Source organism: Chrysemys picta, chromosome 1, assembly GCF_011386835.1.
Source record: "Chrysemys picta bellii isolate R12L10 chromosome 1, ASM1138683v2, whole genome shotgun sequence".
NCBI classification, from domain to species: domain Eukaryota; kingdom Metazoa; phylum Chordata; order Testudines; family Emydidae; genus Chrysemys; species Chrysemys picta.
Genome location: NC_088791.1, coordinates 112,026,721 through 112,035,670, shown reverse-complemented (window position 1 = coordinate 112,035,670; position 8,950 = coordinate 112,026,721).

Sequence of the window (8,950 nt, the reverse complement as noted above, 5' to 3'; positions counted from 1 at the left end):
AATCAAAAACATGTTTTCATAAATATTAATGAAAAAATGATTGACTATTTCATTCCAGGCTTTCCCATGGCTCAGAAGTTCTCTTTTTGTGACATTTTATTAAAGGCCAGTTTTATCTCAAAACACGTTCAAATCGATCATCAGCCAATTAAAACATTTGAAATGTTAAAGGTTTTCTGTGGGGAAAAAACGGTCAGTCCTATTTTCAAGAAAAAATCATGAAATGTCACAGATCATGACTTCGAGACTACTGGCAAAATTGCAGCATTTTGTGAATTGCAAATTAAATGCAAAAATCTCAGATTCAACGGTTTTTGAATTGCATTTTGCATCACTATGGCTTTTGTGTTTGAGGTCCTCCATGTGCTTTATAAATATCAAGGCCAAATGTTCAAAACTAGCCAATGATTTTGAATGCCCTAGCTGAGACACCTAGGGCCTGATTGTCAGAGGTGCTGAGTACTCACCACTCCAGCTACAGGCAGTGGAAGCGCGAAATCGGGCGCATGTGGTCTCAGGATGGACACTCAAAATCTGAGGAACTCCAGACTAGGAGACCCTTAGTAGGGCTCCCCATTCAACTGATTCTCTCTCCTCTTCCACCACTGTCAAATCTGTACTCCCTAAAAAGAAGAACAGGAGTACTTGTGGCACCTTAGAGACTAACAAATTTATTAGAGCATAAGCTTTCGTGGACTACAGCCCACTTCTTCGGATGCATATAGAATGGAACATATAATGAGGAGATATATATACACACATACAGAGAGCATAAACAGGTGGGAGTTGTCTTACCAACTCTGAGAGGCCAATTAATTAAGAGAAAAAAAACTTTTGAAGTGATAATCAAGCTAGCCGAGTACAGACAGTGCCCACCCTTGCCAAGCAATTCTCTGGTCTCCAATTCACCTTCTGACCACCCCCCTCTCACACATTCTATCCATCCTTTTCTGCCCCCAGCTGTCCTCTCTGAGTCCACCCTGTACAACCCCTCCCACCTACTCAGTCCTGTGACTATCCCCAGCCAATTGATGCTCTGTTCTCTTCCTCCCAGCTCATTTACATTCTACCTCTGCAGCCCCCTTCAGCAAATTGATCTTCTTCCCACCACCCCAATCTCAGGAAAATTGATTCTTCCTTTAACCCCTGGACCTGCAATTTGTATCTCCCTCACCCCCTCCGTTTGATCATCTAGCTCTTTTGGCCCACTGCCCGCAGCAAACTGACCCCTGCCCTCACAGCAAATGGATCTTTTCCCCCCGGTGGGCACTCCACCAAATGGACCCTTCCCTATTGCTCACCCAGCAATTTGATCCTTCTCTGAAGCCCTAGACTGATCTTTTCTCTCATTGCCAGGGACGAGGGTTCCTATGGATGCTCTTTAGTGAAGAGAACTGTCCTGTGCTAGGCTAATGCAGCGCCTGGGGTGAGACCCTCCTGCAAGATCTGTGGGGCTCTTATTACCTAGCCAGGGTGCAGTCAGAGCAGTACTCTCACTCTCATACTGTAATATGGTGGTTGTGGAGAACCGTACCTGGCAAGAGCTCGCCGGAACCAGTGGTTGTGCAGAGGCTCTTGTTAGGCAATGCTGATCAGTTAGAACTTAGGCACTGAAAAAAGCAGATGTCTGTCAGACTTCTTGCTTCTCAGTAAGGCTAAAGAGCTCACCTTCCAATTTTGGGGCACTAACTGAGGGTATCTCTATACTGCAGTGCAAGCCCAAGGTTCGAACTCAGTCTCAAGGCTAACCCCCACCCTTCCACCTACGCACAAATCGTGTTAACTCAGGGCTCAGACACAGGGTCCCAGGACCCCACAGAGGTGGAGGGTCTGACCCTGAGTCAAGCTGGGACCCAGGGTCCAAGCCCTATTGTTTTGCAGTGTAGGCACATCCCCACTGGACGTGTGCTCTGGGAGTCCGCCAAAAGTATCCCACAATTCCACAGGCCAACTTTCTCTGTCCTCTGGAGAGACAAGTTTGGTGGACAGTCAAGTTTTCACACACTGTACCATGAACAAAGGCCTAGAGCAGCCACATTTTGGGAGGACGCTAGGAAGTCTGGGATATGGGTGGTTGGATTCAGGCGCACATAATGCAGTGTAAAATGCTGGAGCCCCAGGCTGGGACCCAGGGTTCTACAATTCCTAATCTGGACTTTCAAATCAGTGTAGATGCTCAAGTCCTAGATTAACAAATCAAGGGTCTGCTGACTTGAGTTCTACTAACCCTGGGTTTACATTGTATGTCTACACCTGCAGCTGGTCCTGATCAGCTGACTTGTGCAGCTGAGACTGAAGGGCTATAAAATTACAATGTAGACACTCTGGCTGGAACCCAGGATCTGGGACCCTCCCCGCACATGGGGTTCCAGAGCCCAGGCACCAGCCCAAGCTCAAACATCTATGCTGCAATTTTATTGGCCCACAGCTCAAGCCCTGCAAGCCCAGGTCAGCTGCGGGTGTTTTATTGCAGTGTAGACATGCCCACAGTGGCCTGAGTGGGGGCTGCTGAGCAACTGCACTGGAGGAGACACTAACTCCTCAGAGTGCTCCCTGGTCATTCAGAAGCTGCTGCAGGAGAGACAGTGACCCTCACCATCCCTCCATAGTGCTGGAAGGCTGGTGAATCGGAGGATGAAAAGACAGGTACACTAGAGAAGAGAGGGTCAAAGGAGGCCTGGAAAGGGTAGAAGAGCTGCAGTGGGAGAGTCATGGAGGAGAGAGAGAAAAGTGTGAGGAAGAGGGAATGGGAAGGATAGGGGCAAAGAAAAGATAAAAAGAGGGAAGGTGTGAACAGTAAATGTAAACCTGCATGAGCAAGAGAGGCTGAATGAGAAAAGGGAAAACATTGAAGAAAAAGAAGGGTTTTGGGAAAACAACATCAGCTGGAAATTTTAAAAGGATGAATGATAACTGAGAGGAGAGATCCTGCCCAGACATGTCCCCCATTCTTCATATTCTGATTTGTATTACAGCTGTGCTAGATGCCCCAACTGGGATCAGAGCCTCATTGTGCCAGACACTGGACAAACACAGAGTTAGAGATAGTCCTTGCTGCAAAGAGGTTGCTAGCTAAATAGCCAAGACAAAGAGTGGGAGGTGAAGGTCACACAGCAGGTCAATTGCTGAGCTGGGAACAGAAACCCAGGTCTCCTGTCCTGACTCTCAAGCCAGCACCTTGCCCACTAGACTGCACTACCTCCCTTAGCAATAATACTTAGAATTTATATAGAACTTTATATGTTCAAAGCTCCGTACAGATGTTAACTATTGAATCCTCACAAGTAGGGGGGTGAGTAAACTGAGACTGAAAGGGAAAGTGACTTTTCACTTCCAGGACCTGCAACCAACATATGGCCCTCCTTTACGCAAGAGCACCAGGAGAGCTGTGGTTTGTGTGCTCTTTCCTCCTATTCGTGCATCCCTGCTGGAGCAGCCTGAATTTGGTGTAGCTCCCTCTGTTCTTATAACCTGGTGAAATCTTGACTGGAGCCTAAGAGGTAGTTAACACACTGAGTAGGAAGAGGAGATATTTGTAGTGTATCCTCACAGCAAGGTCATCACATCCTGCATTGAATATGCAACAGGATTTGGCCATGCAATTTACACTGAGCGATATGCATTTAGTAAAGCATCTTGGTGGTCTTGGAGATCAACAGAATAAGCGGCATCCTTTATTTAGTCACTTTGTGCCGTGCAATTCTAGTGCCTCTCCATGCGGCCACAATCTTGCATCATCCACCAGGCAGCACAACCCCACTTGAAAGAACTGTTCTAGAGCAGCCACCTCCACATGGGAGACTTTAATCCCTCTTAAAATTCTGTTTGTCCTCCTACTAATTGAGTTCCTTTGGGTCATGAAGTGGAAAAGATTACGTTTAGCTCCTGAGGGGTGGTTAGATAAAGACACTGTCTGGTTTCTTTTCGGGTCTCTTTCTTAGGGCAGGTAGGAAAGCTGCCATTTGCCCAGATTTCTCTAAAAAATCAAATATCTGCTTTCACTATTTCTTTTATTCTATTGCATAAACAGTGGGGAGATGCTTCTCTGCTCCTTAGTCTCTGTGCATTCTGCTCTCCCTTGATGTCTCCTACTCTGGTTGCTCTGGGTTTCCTGCTGCTGCCGTTGCTGCTGAGAACAATGATGAATGCTGTGTGTTTAAAATGCTCTGAGCAAGAAAATGCCTGTTTTATCCCAGAATATTTAGACAAACCTAAATTTAGAGAGAAGTTTAAAAAAAAAAAAAGCGCCAGCCACAGGCATTAATTAATAGAACTTTTATATGACTGTTTCTATAAACAGTCGTAAAATCATGCAGTTTGCAGAAGAATGGATCTGGAGCCAGATGCTAACTGAGAGAGAGGGTGGAATTTAGAGATTGAAATGAACACGTAAGGTTAAATTCAGCCTCGATTAACTCCAGTGATGTTTTATGGTCCAGCTATTCACATCATTCTCTATTACATGATTTCTTTGACTTTCTTCTGAAGCATCCAGTACTGACTAATGTCACTACCAGAACGCTGGGCTAGATGGGCCACTGTTCTCAGTTAGTATGGCAATTCCTTTGTTCCAGTAATTACACAGGGATGAATTTGTTCTGCTGAACGATCAATAATGGCTGGATCTTTAGCTGTATTCCCCATGTTAAATGAACTTTTGTGACATGGCAAAGAGTTATATCAGACATATACTGTCATATCACAGTCTTTCTGTGAGCATTATCTCTTAGGCCCTGCCTCCATTGGCCATAGAAACCGTGTTTTAATAGTACAACTTCAGATTTCTATAGCACCATCCATCCAAGTCTCTCAAAATGCTGTATATACATTAGTGCATGTAACCTCGCAACACTCCTGTGAGTTGGGGAAATATTATCCTCCCTGGCTTTATAGTGGGAAACTGAGGTGCAAAGAGATTAATATCACAGGAGGAAACTGAGGAACAGAGAGGTTAAGGTCTCACAGTCACTCAGTGGCAGAGCCAGGAATAGAACCCAGATTTCCTGGACTCCATTCCTGGGCTGTAACAATCGGCATCATATAACAGCAACACCCAGCAAAGCCATGGCTGCATTGGCTGGGGCTAAGCTGCTATTTTAGACAGGCTCTGGAATTTTTAACCATCATGTCTTGAGACCCTGCTTGGAAGATTTGCCTGACAGAATGGTAAAAATACCTCTCTGTGTCTAACAGGAGCCCACCCGAGGCCCTACCCCAGAGCTATCATTAGCATAGCTACACTGTTGCTGGCAGCTGCTGTAATATGGACGCTCGTTTTTCTAGTGTGGGCAAGGCCCTACGAGACTGCTTGCCAAACCAGTATATGGAAGTTAGGCCTTTTGAGACAGGCCAGAGGCACTGTGCTAGTATCACTCTTGCAAGAACTATTTCTGAAGACAGTTTGCTGGGCTGATGCTAAAGCACTGTTCTGGAGCAGGGCTTTAAAGGGATACTGCCAAGGAGCTTTCACACCCAGATCTTCATCTGATTAGTCCTGCTGTGAGATAGCATGAATGATAGAGACTTGAAGATGATCTCAACAGCAATGCAATGTATCAGCTGTGACCTACCCAAAGACTGTTTCCTCTGCTGATAGTTCCCATCCTTCCTTTAGGATGGAAAATAGTCTCGCCAAAGTAGAATAAACTAAAATTAAATATTTCAAATTTTTATTTAAAGCCTGACTGTTCCATCCAAAACTAGAATAGAAGTGTCCTATTAATCACAGACAACATGCTATCTTACATTGATGTTCATGGTTATTCAGCATTCCCAGTCAGATGACAGGATCCTAATGGATCCAGAAAGGGAAGCAGGCTAACATGGACACCATCTCCTCATCCCTTGATCCTGGTATCTACAGAAGAGTGGGACTCGGACAGTCACCCTTATGAGCCCCTCCAAAGGCCTGCAGTGTTCAGGGCTACCATGCAAAAAATCAGCATCATCCTGTATTTTAGTAATTGGGTCGCATCTTACAGGACACCAGAAGTCCTGGTTAGATTTTAAAATAACAGGCTTCATTCACCCCCCAGCCCCCGAGTTGTGTGCTGCCAAGTGAGCATACAACAACTTCCCCAAGGAAGAGCTAAAAGACCTATTTCCTGGAACACTTAAAACTAGGTTGGACAAAATGCTAGAAATGTATTGTAGGGAACAGCTCTGCATTGGCAGGGAGATGGATTGGATGATCTAATGGTCTTTTCCATTTCTAACTTTATCATCCCATCCAATTTTAACTCCTTAACTTGTCTTCTTAACAACACCCCCTCTCATCTCCCCTCCATCCCCATTCCTTTCCACCCTCACTTATTTCCTCCCTGTCTTTTATCCTCAAATTCTCATTGAGTTCCTCTCCTTCAGCCCTCAAGCACACTATCATATCCTCTATCCCACCGGACTCGCCAGCTAGTAGAGAGGAGAGACCCCAATACTAGGAAATGTAGCATAAGGGCCAATTGTGCACTGGTCAAGTAAGTGTCTAGGGAGGCAATCCCATGGCCAAGCAGAGCTCACACTCAAGAAAGTTTTTCTGATATTCAACCTAATTTTTCCTTACTTAATTTCATCCCATTCTCCTTGTTTATATCCCACTGTAACACTACATAATTCTCCATTCAGGTGTAAACTATGACCATGTCATCCCATAGCCATTACTTACCAAGCAATGCGTATTTAGCTTCTTTAATAATCTTCTCTTGTATATCAGTTACTCCAACCCTCTGATAATGCCTGTTGCTTTTCTTTGACCACCTTCTAATTTGTCAATATCTTTCTGATAAGTGCCTAGAAGAGAACTCTGTATCTCAGTGCCTGGCACTATGTCCCAACTCCAGTCATACCAGAGCTACATTGAGAGGGGATATTTCTTCTCTGCTCCTTGCTGTGATGCCTCTGTGAATGCAGCTCAGAATTGCACTGGCCTTTTTGGCTGTCACGGTGCGTTGCTAACTTAGTTCTAATTTGCTGTCCACTCTCATTGCTAGGTCTCTTACACCCTCCCAGGTTTCTCCAGCGCAGTTTGTATATTTGCTTTGGGTTGTTTTTCACCAGTTGTTCAGAATTCGATTTCATTTTTGCACCTTGTTGAATCTGTTTTTAGTTATTGCTTCCTTGTGTGTCAGAGGTGCTCAGAGACTGTAGTGACTGAGCACCGTAGAAATAACTATACATACAGTTATCAAATTAAACCTTTTCCAAGTCCCTTTGTATTATTGGTCTAGTCTCAATAGTACTTTCAGTTCATCTTTCTATTGCATTCTTTTGCTGCTTACTCCCTCTTCTAGCTCACTACTGAAGGTTTTAAATAAAATGGGAGCTAACACATTATCAGCAGAATCATCTTCCCAACTCGGTCCATTGCTGTTTCTCATCATCTTTTGTTTCAGTCCTTTGGATAGTTTTCAAAGCACATGGCAGTTCTTTTAGCTAAACCCACTTGGATTAAATTGGGTCCAGATTATAAGTGGCAATACATAGATCAGAGGTGGGCAAACTATGGCCCATGGGCCACATCCAGCCAGGGCCGGCTCCAGCATTTCTGCCGCCCCAAGCAAAAAAAAAAAAGCCGCGATCATGATCAGCGGCGGCAATTGGGGGGAAAAAAAAAAAAAGCCGTGATCGGCGGCGGAAGTTCAACAGCAGGTCCTTCGCTCCTAGAGGGAATGAGGGACCTGCCACCCCCGAATTGCCGCAAGTGCCGCCCCTCTCCGTTGGCCGCCCCAATCACCTGCTTGTTAAGCTGGTGCTTGGAGCCGGCCCTGCATCCAGCCCACGGGACTGTCCTGCCTGGCCCTTGAGGTCTCCCGGGAGGTGGTGGTCAGGGGACAAGGGGAGGGGGGGTTGGATGGGGGGAATTCTGAGGGGGCAGTCAGGGGACAGGAAGTGGGAGGGGCAAATACGGGGCGGGGGCCAGGCTGTTTGGGGAGGCATAGCCTTCCCTATCTGGCCCTCCACGCAGTTTTGGAACCCCGATGTGGCCCTCAAGCCAAAAAGTTTGCCCACCCCTGACATAGATGAAGGAGTAAGGAAAAAGAATCACCCACTTCGCACACCTGTACAGGAACCTCACACAATAACAGTCCCAATGCTTCCTGCACTAGAGCTCCTTGCAAAAAGAGTGAGGAAATGTTGCCCAGAAAAAGGCAACTTTTTTCTGTGACTTTTTATTAGTCATCAAAATATGAAAAAATCCAGTCAGTTCTATAGATGCTCAAATAACTGGGGGAGGTTCAAGAAAAAAACATCAATTTTTTCCCCAATTTTTTCAATCTTTCCAAATGTAGATGTTTTCGGTCCAGCTCTGCCCTATGCTACTGCTCATTCCTGCAGGATACAGAAATCAGGGACAGGAGGAGGTGGGGATCTGGCCCCTCTTTCTGCCTCCCTCCCTCCCCAATAAGCCAGAGTGGGGCCAGTATGTTGGGTCCAGTCTGCTCCGTTCTAATGCATGCAGTTCATTGCACCTCCTGCCCTCCATACATAAGCAGCAGCCCTGGAGAGAGTGTATTTCTCTGAGATATTATCATCTCTGTGCTCCTCTTAGGGCAGTTGGGCTCTGCATTGCCCCCTGCTCAGGGCTGGAGCATTCATACCACAGTGTAGCCCTTTGAGAGGCACAGCATCAAATGCTTGACTAAAATCCAGATCTGATTTATCTACTGCTTTCTCTGCATCCACTAAATTTATAATTTCATCATAAAAGCAATCAAGTTTGGCAAGATTTATTCTTTATAGACTCATAGACTGTAAGATCAGACAGGACCATCATGATCATCTAGTCTGACCTTCTGTACATTGCAGGCCACAGAACCTCACCCACCCACTCCTGAAATGGACCCCTAACCTCTAGCTGAGTTACTGAAGTCCTCAAATCATGGTTTAAAGACATCAAGTTACAGAGAAGTCACCATTTACTCAGTTTAAACCTGCAAGTGGCCCATGCTGCAGA